General features: G+C 49.2%; 1 long non-coding RNA gene across 1 annotated transcript; it reads right to left on the bottom strand.

Moving 5' to 3' along the window:
• Positions 1 to 2250: 2250 nt before the first annotated feature.
• On the bottom strand, positions 2251 to 15975 carry LOC125149594 (uncharacterized). The gene is made up of 4 exons (XR_007145974.1): positions 15902 to 15975; positions 13671 to 13842; positions 4091 to 4165; positions 2251 to 2418 (listed from the first exon to the last, which is right to left on the bottom strand). It is a non-coding gene; the product is annotated as an uncharacterized LOC125149594 (long non-coding RNA).
• Positions 15976 to 16020: the final 45 nt, after the last annotated feature.

Below are 16020 nucleotides of genomic sequence, written 5' to 3'. Positions count from 1 at the left end.
ATAGGGTTGTTGAGAGAGACAAGGTATATAAAGGGCTGTATCAGTCAGGATTCTTTTTTTTTAAGTTTATTTATTTTTGAGGGGGGGTGGGGAGAGGGAGAGCAGTAGGGAGGCGGGGAAGGCAGATGATCTGAAGATGATCTCTGTGCTGACAGCAGAGAGCCCACTGTGGAGCTGGAATTCATGAATCGTGAGATCAGGACCTGAGCCGAGTTGGATGCTTAACCAACTGAGCCACCCAGGTGTCCCGGTCAGGATTCTTTTGGTTGCAAGTGACAGAAACCCAACTCCAGACAGACAAAAGGGAATGTATCGTGTCCCTCGTTCCCTCTGTTCTCTGCTTGTCTCTTCTTCTCTTAAAATGGAACCCTCAGTCTCTCCTCCCACAGATGAGCCTCTTCCAAATGGCGTGGACAGAACCACCCTCAGCAGAGAGAGAGAGCTTCCTTCACCTAGTAACAGTGTATCAGTCCCAGGGAAAGCCCTTGATTGGTCCTGCTTAGTCACATGCTCACTCTGCAGGCCAATCGCTTTGGAAGAAGGGAATGAGGTACTATGATTGGCTACACCTTCGTCCTGTACTCACCACCATGGCCAGGACACATTACAAAAGGCTACTAAAACCCATTACAAACACCTAGGACAGTGTCTGGAATGTAGTAGCTGCTCATTAAATGGGAATGTGGTTGGCACCATTTCCTGGGGGTGTCAGTGACAGCTTTGTTTGTAGAGAAGTCTGGAATTGTGACTTAAAATCTTGGGAAAATTCTAGCTGGGAGAAAAGGTCAGCTACATACGCCTTGTTAACGCTAAGTTCACGTTCACCTCCGTGGAGACCATCGTAGGTTGCACCAGCAACCTGAATAGGTGTCCTCTGTAAAAGAATAATTTACATGTAGCAGAAGTCAAATGGGGGTCTGGGGAGACAGCCGGGCCACTCACCAAGGGTTCCCACACCCTGAAGCATGCAAACTTGCTTCTGTGGTTATTACTCTTTTATTCACCCAGTCCCTTTCATTCATTACTTTATTCAACAATATTTCTATGCACCTTCTCAGGCCTGAGGATTCAGCAGTGAAGAAGACACAGCCCTCCTGCTCTAAGTCTAGCTGACTCTCAGTCCTCACTCTTTTCCTCACCTGTTGGCAAGCTTTCAATGTTTACCTCACCAATGAGGGGATAAAAAGTTGACACACAAATTATGGTTCACAATGTATGTGGCTGAGTCAAAGAACTTGTGTTCGTTCCGTAACAGTTCCAAAATGATTCTATCTCTTCCCCTTTGGGAAATTTCTTAGGAAGGAGGCACACACCTATTCCATAACTCCCTGAGGCTTTCAAGCTGGTTCCAAGCCCAGGGGTCATATGCACAAGGCACATGCTCTTTGGCCCACAGATCACTCTTTAGATGTAATTCGTTGCCAGCGTTTAAAACTCAGTAGATTTCTGGGGCGCCTGGGTGGCGCAGTCGGTTAAGCGTCCGACTTCAGCCAGGTCACGATCTCGCGGTCCGGGAGTTCGAGCCCCGCGTCAGGCTCTGGGCTGATGGCTCAGAGCCTGGAGCCTGTTTCCGATTCTGTGTCTCCCTCTCTCTCTGCCCCTCCCCCGTTCATGCTCTGTCTCTCTCTGTCCCAAAAATAAATAAACGTTGAAAAAAAAATTTAAAACTCAGTAGATTTCTAAAATCTGAATCTGAGGCTTCTCTTGGGAAGCCAGATAGGCCTAGTGATGATGGATGCATGTTCCACATAGAAATGATTGGCTGGACCCACGTTGTATCCACCCCTTAAATAAGACCTGTACTGTCCCATTCTTCAAGGTTCCCACACGATGCATTTTTCTGAGTCATGATGCATTAACTGGCTGGTTCCTGCAGGCATTTGACAAAGTTTGCTATCCTGGGAGTAGAGAGCTTTGGGGGAAAGTGTCAGCTTTGCCAAGAGTCTCTGCCTAGTCAAATTGCCTCCAAGCCTGCCCAGAACCCTTTCTCTCCGCCATGGCTCCTCCAAAGCCTCCATGGAGCAAAAGACATTTAGCCTGGGGAGAGAGACAAGTGGCCTTATCCAGAGGCAGGTGAAGCCCAGACTTGCCTTTTTCACACTCTGTTTTCAAAACCCAGCCTATTAGGTGAAGCCACTTGAGGGAATAAAAGGCAGAGATTCAAGTGGTTTTCAGTGCATCAAAGATGAGTGAGTGTTTTACCCAATGTGTCAGGAAGGCAGTTTTAAACATCGTCAGAATTACCTTCATTCAGCCTTTGAATGGCTGGATTCTCAGACTTCTCTGAGCTCAGAGAGCCTCTTCAATGGGCATATGAGAGCAGAGCAAGAAATGGATGGTTCTTTGGCTCGCTCTCAGGTTGGGGAGGGGTGTTCATCACTTTTGGGTGATTTGTGCCCATGGACTTCCAAACGCTAGCTAGAAATAAAGAAGAAATGATTCACGTTCTGATTCAGAGAGGGTTTATTAAGTACCTACTATGCACTTCAGATTCTGTCTACAAGACAAATCCGTAAATTACGTCACCAGCTCAGACCTCTTTTGAATCTTTATATCTTTCTACTTGACATTGCCATTTGAATGTCTCCCAGACTGCAAACATCCGTGTTCTAAATGCAGCTCTTTACCTGCCCCCGTGACACACACACAGAAGACTCTCTCACGTCTTCCCAGCTCAGGAAATATCAACTTCATCTCCGTAGTCGCTTAAGCTAAAACTTCAAGGTTGTTCTTGACCTCCTTCTCACTCATCCACAACAGCCAATTCATTGCCAAGTCCTGATGGTTCTTTCTCCTAACTGATCTGTTCACTGGGTAGTTAAAGTACTGCTAGCTGCTCTAACAGATAGACCCCACGCTCGGAGTGGAATCCATAGAATAGAAATGTATTCTTAGATCAAGTAAAGTCTAGTTAAGGACCCAGATGATGATTCGGGGACCCAGGGAGCTCCGATCTTATGAGTCCACCAACCCTCAAGGCATCGCTTCCAACCAATGGACAGAAAAAGAGAAGGCAGGGAAGACACATCTGCTTCTAGCCACTTGAGCCCAGAAGCGATGCCATCACTTGCATTGGTGAGAACCAGTCACGTGACGCCATCTAGATGCAGGGCCCCTGGGAAACGTGGTCTCTGGCTGGGCAGCTCCTTCCCAGCCACAACATTACACTATGGAAATAGACAGCCAGCCATCTCTGCCTCAGTTCCCTGACACTTCCCCCATCTAAGCCCCCATCATGTGTCACTTGGGTGACTGAAACAGTCCCCTTCTGGTCTCCCTGACTTCATTCCTATTGCTTCTCTAGTCTGTTCTTCACACAGCAGCCACAGTAGTGCTTCAAACCATATATCAGACCATCCATATCACCCCCCACACTCAGAATAAAACGCAAACCCTCACTGAGGCGTGCAAAGCTGGATTAGCCTGGTTCCTGTGACCTCTCCCACTTCGTCTTCTTCTTCCCCCATCACTCATGCTTCCTCCAGCAACCACCCTCATCACTGACCTGTTCTGTTATCTACACTCGGATCACCTTTCCAACCGGCTGATCTTCATCTTCCAAGACTCAGCTCAAACATTAGCCATTTCTTCACAGAGGACTTTTCAGTCCAGATGGGACCCTTCAGGGAAGGGCTAGTTGAGTGTTTGTGTGGCTCCTTGTTTATGTCCTTTTCCCCACATAGGCTATCAGTTCCCAGAGGATAAGAGCAGTTACCTGTTCTCTTTACTGCTGTGTCCCCACCACCTAGCACATTACCAGGTTCATAGTAGAGCCCAGTACATATTTGTTGAATGAACGAATGAATGAATGAATGATGAATGAATGAATAACATGAGGTCATTGACTCCCTGGCACAACTAATGTGGTAGGCTCTATTACCATTCCCATTTCACAGATGAGAAGGCCCAGAGACAGGCAGTGGTTTTTCCTAAAGGCACACAGCAAGGAAGTGGAGAATCTACAGCTCAGAGCTCTTTCTAGCTGGGGCTCTCCTTAGCAATCCTATTTGGAGGTACTTGGTGAGACTTCTCTTTGTCTTCTCTCAGACCTCCATTCTCTTCCCACTTCCCAAGATCCTGGGAAACTCACCACTCCTTCCGATCTCCTCTGGATCCTAAGCAGGTACAGCTCATGGCAGGCACTCCTCCTGTATCAGTCAGGGCCCTGGCAAGAGAGGGATGCACACTCAAACTGTGTAATCAAAGAGAGACTAATGAAGAGTCTGTTTATGAAGGTGCGGTCATGGTCAAGAGAAACCAACAAGGCGCATACAGGAACCAGGACCATGGGGATCCTCACAGAGCAAGAGGAGGGAGCAGCCAGCAGAGTGAGCTGTGTGGGAAGAACTGCCTTTAACAGAGGGACATAGCCACTGTTCCCCCAGCCCACAGGGAAGGACCCAGAATGGAATAAACCCACCCTCACTGTCCTCCCAATTCCCACTGTTCTGCCCATGCTTTCCACTGGCTGATTCCAACCAGAAGCTGGAGGCAAGGGGCTCTGCTGATTGGATCAGCCTACAGGGGAACCAAACAGAGATGCTGAAGTGGGGTGAATAGACCTGAAGGAGCCAACAGCAGCCCATGAGACTTTCAGGTTGGAACATAAGAGGTAGCGCCATCCATTAGGGTCTCTTTGGTTTCAGGCACCAAATGACTCTGGCAAAACTCTAGCAAAACCGAGAATGTACTGGAGGGATTCAGGTAACTCTAAGATTTCAAGAAAAAGCTGAAAAGCTGACCCTCAGGGGTAGGAACCCACACTCCAGGACTGTACCTGAAGGGGGAGGGGAGCTCCCCAAAGAAAATTGAGGCGCAATTGCCAGAAGAAAGGATGCAAGGGCCGGGCCCACACAAATGAATGAATGAATGAATGAATGAATGAATGAATAAAAATAAAAACAAGACATGTCCTCACAAGACTCACTGCTACCAAAAAGAAAATAAAACCAAGTCAGTTGAGAAGCTAATGTTTCATCAAACCTCAGAAGGATCACTCACTGGTGCCCAATCAACATTTGCAAGTTGGAAGAATAAATGAACCGAGGAATGCTAAAGAATGTGGGCTTTACCCAGAGGGCATTGGAGATGTTGAAGTGTTTCCAGCTCAGGAGGCGGCATGGTCAGATTTGCATTTTGGAAAGGTGTCTCTGACCTGCATGGGGAGACTGGACTACAGTGGGCAGGGAAGTCGTAGATGGGATGCCCTAGATGAGCAAGATGGCAGCTCAGACTGGAGAGCGGTCATACAGAAGGAAAGACAGAGTTTGAGGGTTGGGGCACATTCGGAGCCTTTGAGACTATAAACCTGTGGCAGTTGATCAAGCTGCTAAATAAATGCAGCTTAGAGCCCCATCAATGGGCCTGGATGGGGCAGCTGCAGTCTTGGTGAGGTGATGAGGAGCGCTTGATGTGAGCAGCTACAGCTACTGATATGCTAGTAGCTTGTCAGATGCTACAGTCACCTCTAACCCCCCATATCTGTGGACTCCCCAGGCCCATGCCATGAACCAATATGAATATCCCTCTATCTCCCAAGATGATGGAGACCCAGTCACTGGCCCCCAGGATCTTCTGTTCTGTTGGGCAGAGGGAGATGGGCACAAGGATAACCTTGCCACCCAAAGGAGGACTAGGGGATCACCCAGAGTCATCTGGCAGGTGCCCACGCTCTGCTTACAGATTTCCGGGAAGTATGGTGCAGCCCAGAATTGAACTCTGGCTGCAGACACATGACCTGCTTCCTGCTGAATCCTGAGCCACACAAAATGAGGCAAGGGGCTAATTCTGCACTGGACAAAATGCAGCCTCCAAGGGGTTCCAGAATGTGCCATCACTTCTGGGTCTTTGCATATTTCTGGAGTTCCTCCCCCTTCCCCTGCTCCCCTCCTCCCTTCCCTGGGCCAACTCCAATCTTCGCCAGACTTCGGCTTGGAAGTTACACCCATGGAATAGGAGTTTCTTTGTCCCAGGCTGGGTAGGCCTCCTTCCTGCTCCCACCACCACCACCTCCCATTATTGCCCACGATACCCTGCCTTGTCATTGTGTGACCTTGAGCCGTTCCTTAGCCTTCTCTGAGCCTCCCTTTCCTCCCCCCTGGAAAACAAGGTCATAATAGTAGCCTCCTAACAGAGTCTTTATGAGCCTTAAATGGCGTGGCTCTTATAATGCATCTAGGAAGGTACATAGAGCAGAGCAAGCAGACAGTCAGTGTTAGCTGTCACTGGCCTCAGCCACTTCTGGGTCAGGAGACTTACTGCAGAAACTGCTACAGACCTTTGCTTTCCAGAGGCAGAGGATTTTCCCAAGACCTCGGATGACCCCTCATTGATTCTGGCAAGACTCCTACTAGTATTGATCAAATATGGCTGCCTTCGTCTCAAGGGTGTTCATTGGCCCAAGAACTGTGTGCATGGGGACCTAACAGATTTCTGAACGAAATCGTGGATACCTTTCTCGTGGCATCACCTCAGACAGGGGTTAACAGTCCTTGAAGGGCTTAGAAAAGCCTTCTTTTATATACTGAATGATGAGGTTTCAGAGGGATGGTGGGGTCTGGAGCCAACGGCCAAGAAAGAATACTCGAGATGTCTTTGGTGCAAAAAGGGTGATTTTATTAAAGCATGGGGACAGGACCCGTGGACAGAAAGAGCTGCACTGGGGTTGTGAAAAGTGTCCTGTTATATAGTATGGAGCTGGTGGAGGTAAAGTCAAGAGGAAGTTTCTTTTAAAAAAAATTTTTTAATGTTTGTTTATTTTTGAAAGGGGGGGTAGGGAGTGGGGGAGGAGCAGAGGGAGAGGGAGACACAGAATTTGAAGCAGGCTCCAGGCTCTGGGCCGGCAGCACAGAGCCTGACTCCGGGCTCGAACTCACAAACTGGGAGATCATGACCTGAGCCTGAGATGGTGACCTGAGCTGAAGTCAACCAACTGAACTACCCAGGAGCCCCTAGAGGAAGTTTCTTAAAGGGATTTCCATATGCTAAAGAAGACTCACAGGAGGCCTAGTTATTGTCAAGCTAAGGTTGTTTTTCCCTCCAGCAAAGTATTATCATTAAGACAGTAGAGAGTTCCTGGAGATTAGGCTATTGATAAGATTGCCTTTTTTTTTTTTTTAATTTACTAAGATATTTGCAAACTGATGGAGACTCAGTGTCTCGAATGACTGTGATCTCTTACCAGTTAACCATTTGTTTTCCCCTTTCCTTTGTTCTTGGGGCAGCCAGGAGTGCCTGAGGGATGTCACACACCTATCCCCCTTGTTGGTGGGGGAGGGTGGCGTGTGCCTGGCAAGTATGCTTCCTTGGCCCTGAGCTTGCTTTATGCTCCCTCATCACTGAAGATGCTATCCTCTTCTGTGCTATTATTCATTGGTAACATAACTAAGGGTTTTACCTCCTGTATTCATCAGCCCTTTATTGAGCACCAACTGTATGCACATCCTCCAAGAGATCTTTTCTGCCACCTTACCTACAATTACCCCCGGCCCAGTCCCCTCTCTGCCCCTTGCCTTGTTTTTGTCATAGTATTTATCCCAGTCTGACATCGTATTACTTGTTTCTTTCCCGATTTGTATGTTGTTTATGTCTTTACTTATTTTGTGGTCGGTCTCCCAGACCAGAGCGTCAGCTTCTTGAGGGCCAAGACTGACTCTGCTTTGCTCACTCTTATGTCCCCACAGCCTAGAACACACAGTTAGTGCTCACTGAATATTTATCAGATGAACACATGCCAAGCACTGGGCCAGGGATTTTGCAAGGGGAAAAAAATTTGAACAATAAGATGTGGATTCTGGCTTCAAAATGCTTATTCATGGGGTGGTCAAGAAAAAACAATTACAATTCTGGACAGAACTTGGGTGTATTCTGAGAGAGAGAGAGACAGAGAGAGAGAGAGAGACCTTACCATTCCCCAAGGGCAAGTGAAGAGAGATGGGTAAGAGACTCCTATACTGACCACAGTTAATTCTTCACTGTCTGTTTCCTCTCCTGGCCTAACTACAGAGTCTAAATGGACAGCAGGGACCATGTCTGTCTGGTTAATCATTAATCCAGGCACAGGATGGAATGTGGCACGTAGTCGCTCAGTCAATGTCTTCTTTTAGTTTTAGTTGGGAGATTGAGACTAGGGTTGGAGTGCAAGGGATTTCTTTGGGAGGTGATCCCAGAAAAATATGTGTTATCATGCAAGTTACCACGGTGGGAAATCAGAGCTGAATCCCGCAGGGGAGTCTTAGGAACCAGTGTAGACCACACATCTCAGAGTTACCTTACTCAAGGGGACTTATGTCCCAACTCCTGTCGGGCAGTGGTTGAAGGCACTCTAAGGCGGGCGGGAGGTGGGGAGGGTATGCTAATCACCCCCCCCTCCCCGACAAAGAGGAGAGGTGCAAAAGAGGAAAGGTGCTTCAAGCTAGAGTTTGGATCAGTATGTGTGAGAATTGTAGATGCCAAGAAGATACAGGTGGGGCATTGCTGGAAGGTGCTACAGTAATTGTTTATTGAATGAATCAATAATGGACGTTGGTTGGGTGCCTGCTACATGCCAGGTGCCTTGTAGCTATTTATTAATATGATTTTCAAAGCTTTTGAAAGACAGGTAGATACTGGGGCTCAGAGAGGCTAGGTAACTTGCTCAAGGTCGCACAGCAAGCAAGAGGCAGAGCTTAGATTTGGCCCTGTCTTGTCTGATTCCATGCCCATTCTCTTTCTTTCATAATGTCAGCTGGGGGGATACTCTGGGCTAGAAAATAGCAATGTGGATACTCTGGGCTAGAAAATTCAAGAAGGGTCACTGTTTGTCTCATTCATCTTGTTTATCTGTCTTCTTTTTGGCTCCAGGTGTGGGTCAGCCCAGCCTTGTCCCAAGCTTCAGCCAATGAACCCCCTTGCCCTGAGGTCACTATAACCCTCCAGGGCTTCACTTCAACCAAAATTCCCCCCTTAAGATTGGTGGGCTTTGGAGTCCAAAGATCTGGGTTCAAATTCTGGAGCTGCCACTACTTAGCTATGTGTCCTTGAGCAAGTCATTCTACCTCTCTGTGCCTCTGTTTCTCCCCAAAGAAGGTCAATGATACCCAGCTTCAAGGTGGCTGTGAAGATTAAGGATTAGCATGGCCCATAGTAAGTGCTCAAGAAATGGTAACCATGGCGATCTGCAAGAAGTGATGCTTACTTATTTGTCACTTGCTACCCCACCTTGCTGTACCCTGAGCTGTTTCCTTTACCCACTTCCTCCTCAGTATCAGCAACCAACATGTAGGGGTTTCATTGCACAGACCCTGGAGCCAGTCTTCCTGGGTTCAAATCCTGGCTCCTCCATTTACCAAGTGAGCAAGAGGTAAGGTGTAGGAAGTGCCTGCCATGTTATGAGTGCTCACATGCTGCTACGTGTCTATCCAAGTATTTACCACCATCATACTTCTTGTTATTGTCATCCTTAATATTATCTAAAAGTCTGTGAGTCAGCAAAATACTATTAAACACCTACTGTGTGCCAAACACTAGGTGGAGCGCTGGGGCCCAAGACATGAAAAAAAACAGGATCCCTGTCCCCAAGGAGCACTGGATCCGGATGGAGACGCAGAGCCAGAGGACAATGAATACAGAGCAAACTGATCAGCACTGGGACAGTGGGAGGGCCAGAAGAGCATTGACATCACATCCAGTGAAAGGCCAAAGCGTCCAGACCCTTCCCTGTGGACCCCCAGACACAGCTTTCTCTGAACACCCTGCTATCCCCTCTGTCCATACTTCTCACTCGGCTCCAAAGCTCCCACTTCCTGCCCTACAGCATGGCTAAAGCTCTTGATGAGTCTTTATGCTTCTCCTTGGCAACCCAGCTGTAAGCCTTTCAAGTCCAGGGCAGTATCTTAAGTTTCTTTTCTATGCCATGAAGTAGCCAACACACAACGCTGCCACGGTTTTATGGATGCTGGCAGGAGACATGGGACTCCTGGGTCAGAGACATGGGATTTTATTACTCCTAGCAATAGTAGTAACCAGGGTATCAGCATTTGTGTCAGTAGCCCAAACCCCAGTTCCCACAGGGCAACACAAAGAGGACCAGGTGTTGTGGTTTGGACAACAGGAGAGGAATCTCACATTTAGAGAAACTGAATTATTTATAATGGGAGTAAGCAAACCTGCCCTTTGCTCTTGAGGAAGTCAGTGTCTTTTTTTTTTAATTTTTTAATGTTTATTTTTGAGGGAGGAGGGTCAGAGACAGAGGGAGACATAGAATCAGAAGCAGGTTCCAGGCTCTGAGCTGTCAGCACAGAGCCCGACATGGGGCTCAAACCCATGAACCATGAGATCATGACCTTTGCCAAAGTCAGAAGCTCAACTGACTGAGCCACCCAGGCACCCTGGGAGTCAGTATCTTTATTATACAGGACAGTAGGCATGCCTGCCTTTTGCTCTGAAGGGAGATACTATTTCCATTTTTCAAAACTGTTATACAAACATCTTGAAAAGAGAGTCTGGAAAAAAGGCAATCAGTGCCTCTTCTGGCAAAACTTGCAGAAATGAATAAGATAGGTGGTCTCCCAACAAATATAGATGGATGGATGGATGGATGGATGGATTGGAGGATGGATGGATGGATGGATGGATGGATGGAAGAATGGATGGATGGGTAAATGGATGGGTGGATGGATGGGTGGATGGATGGATGGATGGATGGACAGATGGGTAGATAGATGGGTGGATGGATTGGTGGATGGATGGATGGATGGATGGATAGATGGATGGATGGATGGATGGATGGATGAGGATGGGTGGGTGGGTAAGTGGGTGGATGGATGGGCATGAGGATTAAAAATTGTGATGCTTTTTTAGCTTTATTCCTAGAAGTCATAAGCACTTCAGGGCTTCCTTGGAGGAGGATACGGCAGTCAGGGATCTTGCCTCCTCCCCAGTGATTTCTCAGGAGTTCCTCCTTCACTTATTTTATATATTGGCTTCTGCCTACAATTCCATTTGGAAATTTAAAATATACGTATTACCACAGCTAAAACAAGTTTGGAAATCATTGGTGTAGAAAAGCAATTCTCAAACTTAAAAATGTGTCAGGATCACTGCAGGTTTGTTGAGACTCAGATTGCCAGACCCCACCCCCAGAGCTGCTGATTGAGGACCACTTTTGCAGAGAAACTGTCCTGATTCTTCCATGCAAGAGAATTCAGTTTTTGAGTGCCTGGGATGTACTAGCAAACTGCGAGGCATATTGAAGTCCATACAACTGGATTCAGGTATGGCTCATACTTCTCAGAGATCTTCTAGTCTCGAAACAGAGACAAGAACCCCCTACATATTAATAATAACAATAACAACAATAATAATAATAATAGGAGAAGGGGCTCTCACTGTCTGAGCATGTTCTATGTGCCAAAGACCATGCGAAGGGCTTCACATGCATTATCTCAGTTAATCAGCACAATTCTGGGAGGTAGGGACTGTCATCACCCCCATTTTGACAGATGAGAAAGCTGAGGTACGGAAAGGGTAATTAACTTGCCTAAGGTCACACAGCTAGGAAGTGGCAAATCCCAGGACTAACTCCAAAGCTTTTAAATCACACCATATCCTTGCATACTCCCCTCTTCCACACAATTAGACTATAAGACAGTTTGCTTGAGTGTCAGATTAAATAAATCAAATGCCAAAATATATGAAGCTAATGGAGCTCTAGGCTGTCAGGCTGAGAGGAAGAAAGTGGGTTCTCTTATTAAGGCTTTAAAAGACAGGGTAAGGCCAGCAGAATCGCTTTCTGGGGTTCAGGGCGGTGTAGACTGCAAAGCATGGCAGGCTAGCAGGCTGGACTGTGAACTTGTCTGACTTCCTCATTGTACAAAGTCCTTCAGGAGCCAGGAATCCTGCCTGGGGGTTTTGGTTGCCCCGGCCCCTGGCACAGTGCCTGGTACGTAGACCACCAAAAAAGAGGAGACAGCGGATGATTAAATGGACTCTAGAAGACGCCATGAGAGTTCCCACACCAGTCGTTCTCGAGTTTGTTTTTCGAATGAAACCTGGTCTCTCAGATTCACAAAGAACAGACCAGCTCAGAATGGAGGGGGAGATAACGGGGTTCAGGGCACCCTTCCCACCCTTCTTCCTCCACCTACACAAGACACTGCTGCGGGACCCAAGGGAGTCCTAGAACAGAGAAGGAAGCTATGCTCCAGTCCTACCCCCTTAATTTTATAGATGGGAAAACTGAGACCCAGAGAGGGGAGGGGCCTTGCCCAAGGTCGCACAGTGAATGGAGGACAGAGTCAGATGAGAAGTCAAACACGTTGGCCCCAGGCTGGTAGTTTCCAGTACACTGAGCTGGCATTTCCATCTGCTCCTGTCTCTACCACCTCCCCATTACCCTCCCCCAGGGATTGGTCTCAGAAGTTTCCTAACTCTTAGAAATAAGTCCAGGTGTGTCATCTTTTCTATGCATGTCTCTGGTATGGGGGGGGGGGGGGAGGACAGAATTGCTAGATCGCTGCTCTGATGGGGGGAGGGAGCCGTCATTGTTGCTGAGAAGCTGTGCCATTGAACTCCAAGTATTTGCAAGTGGAGGTTGAGGATCCAGCCCAGGTCACTGGGGTGGCCTCGCAGGCATGGAGTAGCCAACCTGGGACCAGAAGACCGCCTGCCTCAGTTTCCCCTGAGGAGTTTGCTAAAAATTTAGCCTCTTGAATCCTCTTCTCCCCCCTCCAAGACCTACAGATCCGATATCTATGGAGGCGCGGTCCAGGAACTGGTGGTCTTCTCAGGTAATTCTCATGCCCCTGGCAGTTTAAGGACCACTGCTTTATGTTCCTTTTTTTTTTTTTTAAGTTTGTTTCTTTATTTTGAGAGAGAGAGAGCATGCAAGCAGGGGAGGGGCAGAGAGAGAGGGAGAGAGGGAAGTCCATACAGGTCCCATGCTGTCAGCACGGAGCCTGATGTGGGGCTTGAACTCAAACCGTGAGATCATGACTTGAGCCGATACTAGTCGGATGCTTCACTGACTGAGTCACCCGGATGCCCCTGGGACCACTGCTTTATGTTCTGATTAAGACCTGCCTTGCATTCAAACATCGACACCGACAGACACCGCCAGGTGCTGAAATCCATTCCCTTGGTCAGAATTCTTACACTGATGGCTGACTTTGAATGTGAATGCCTTTAGGTGGACCCTGCCCTCCAGTTAGCCACAGGTCCTACCGCTCCCTGATGTCTCAGGGCCAGCCCACCTCATCTGTTCCCTGGAGGCACTGGCTTCCCCAGGTCTTTGCCTTCAAAATGCAAATACTTTGATTCCCATTCACACCCCCGTGTGACAGACTATCAAACACTCCAGGGTTTGGAGGAGCCTGAGATGGTTGAGATGGGGGAGTACAGGAGGGGGTCCTGTATTGGGGGTGCAGGGGAGAACAAAAGGACTAAATAAGGCTCCTTTTGAGTTTTCAGTTCATTCTCTGGGGTGCTCAAGACGCCCACACTCTAATGCCCCCACCTTCACATCCTTTTTGGTGTCTCCTCTATGGACAGACACTGCAAGACTGAGTGGCAGCCAGAAGATACAGACAGCCCCCAGGATGACCCAACAGTCTCATGCCATTCAGGTCAGCTCAGCGTAAAGGGGACCCAGGCCCGGAGGTCCCCAAAGCTGAGTGAACAGGAGCAGAACGTACCTGAAGAGTCTCAGGAGAACAGGAAGGCTATAGTGAAGGTTTAGCGCCATCTGTCGGTCATCCGGGGAACTGCCTCTGCCGAAACGGCTGCGTAGAGCAAAGGGCAGCTGCAAACTTGCCGGGGCGGGGTTTCCCGGGCAAGAAGTTGCCTCCATTTTGCCCATTAAAGCACCTGAAAGACCATTGGTTCAGTTTCTCCTGGCCTTTCCAAGGTTTTAGACTCTTTTAAAAAAACTACTCAATACTGAAAACCCTCTACCCCAGAAAAGCGCACTTGGGCTTGATTTTGTGTATACTTCCAGGAACCATCTTCTGGTTCAGATCACTCTTCTGAGACTGAGAGATTCCAAGGGGTTTGTCCAAGCGCCCACAGCCCATTAGTGACAGAACCAGGCCTGGAAGCCAGGTGTTCCAGCTTCAAATCCAGTGTTTCCTAGGCCCAGGCAGCCTCTTTAAGCCTTAAAGGGCTCCTCCCTCTTTCTTCTCATAGGAGTCCTATGAATGAATGTCTACCAGGGGTGTTTGACCAGTCAGTAGCTGTCCTGGGGACTGTGGCACCCCCACCCCTCGCAGGAGTTCTAGGCCCTCAAACAACCTCTTTCCCTGCTCCCTGGCCCTGCTGGCCTGCCCTCCCACAGATGCCCTAGTGCCACTATGGTGACCCACCCCTCTTAGGGGCACCAGAGCCAGCATCTCGAGCTGGGAGCCAAGACAAGGATCTTATAGGCCACTAACAGGCTGTTGCTCTTGGATCAATCACCAAACCTCCCTGGACTTTGGCCTCCCCCTGTGTAAAATGCCACGGCTGGGGACAGCCATCTCTAGGGCCCTTCCACGGACTGCCCCTCCCACTTTGTGCAAGACTGACCCACAGGCATGGTCCTTCATAAGCATATCTAAGTGACTTCCCAAGCCAGGCACCCAGGGACAGGGTCTAATTCTTTTCCAGAATTAGAGGACCTGCGTGGGTGGGCGGGGGGGAGGACAACTTAAGGGAAGGGGCATCTGTGTGCAGTGGGAGCAGAGGGAGGACACAGAGGAGGCACCCCCCCTGGGTCTTTCAATACTCCCTGTGGGTCTCCACCTCAGGACAGAGAGGCCAACCAAGGGGCATGGCTGGCGAATGGAGGGGTGGTGGAGGACAGGGGGTGGCTGGGAGGGGCACAGCCTTTGGTATACAGTTGGTGGCTAATTAGGGAGCTATTGCCATTTCATGGCTGGACCCCAGGAAGCTCTTCATTCCTTGATTCAACAAACATTAATTTGGTTTCTGTTTGGAGCACAAGCTTTCCAACTGGAGCGTGGACCAGCCTCTCCTGGAGAACCTGCATGAAACACAGCTCGCTGGGCCCCCACCTCGGTGTCTGCTTCAGCAGGTGTGGGGCAGGGCCCAGGAACTGGTAACTAAGTTCTAAGGGGATGCTGAGGCCTCTGGCCCAGGGAACATGCTTTGAGAAGCACTGATTTTGAATGACAGATGAGACAGACCCTTGCTACCCTTGTGGGGCTCTTAGCAGCCCAGCAGGAACCCAGCAAATATCCTAAAGTGGGTTTCCTCAAGAAAAGGCAAGTGCAGGGCACTAGGGGAGCCCAGAGCAGGAGCCTCCCCGGAAGAGGGGGTATTTATGCTGAATCCCGAAGGCTAACTAGAAGTGGCTCAGCAAAGCAGCAGAAGGGGGAAGTTTTTGTTAAACACTTACTTAGAATGTGCCAGAACCCCTCTCATATTCCTCATCTAGTCTTCCCAGTCAATGGGAGGGAGGCAGGATTGACCCCACTTTACAGATGAGGAGGCCGAGGCTCAGAGAAGCCGAGGAATAGCCCAAGATCACGCAGTGAGGAAGCAGTCCCAGTCGGTCTGTGCATAGGACACCTCCCCAGCTGCTGCACCCCCGCCCCGTGCTGCTTCCCACCCCCCTCCCCTCCCCTGGGGGGGCTGCCACCCACATGCAGCTGCTGCCCGGCCTGCCTGCCGCTGACCAGCCACGCTCTGCTGCTCTCCCCACCCCCACCCAAGCCCTTCAAGTGTTTTCGCTGCTGGGTGAATTCAACAGATGCCTTTCGATCGCAGCCTATTAAATTAGCCCCTCTCTGCAGCCAAAAGAAGATAATTATGTTTTCATTAGCCCTGGATAATGTATTACCCCCTCAGTGGCAGCCACATCAGCCAACCTCCTCCTCCCCCCTCCTCCCCTTGGTCCCGCTGGAGCACTGTGCTCCCCTGGGCTCACCTCTAAGCTGCTGGGTGGGGACTGGTTCGGGCCCAGGGTGGCAGAGAGAGGGGACAGGCGGCAGCCTCCTTTCGGCCCGCAGAGGCCTTTTACACACCCACCATCCACACGGGGATTGA

Source organism: Prionailurus viverrinus, chromosome D3, assembly GCF_022837055.1.
Source record: "Prionailurus viverrinus isolate Anna chromosome D3, UM_Priviv_1.0, whole genome shotgun sequence".
Classification (NCBI taxonomy): Eukaryota; Metazoa; Chordata; class Mammalia; order Carnivora; family Felidae; genus Prionailurus; species Prionailurus viverrinus.
This window is presented reverse-complemented; position numbering and strand designations above follow the sequence as displayed.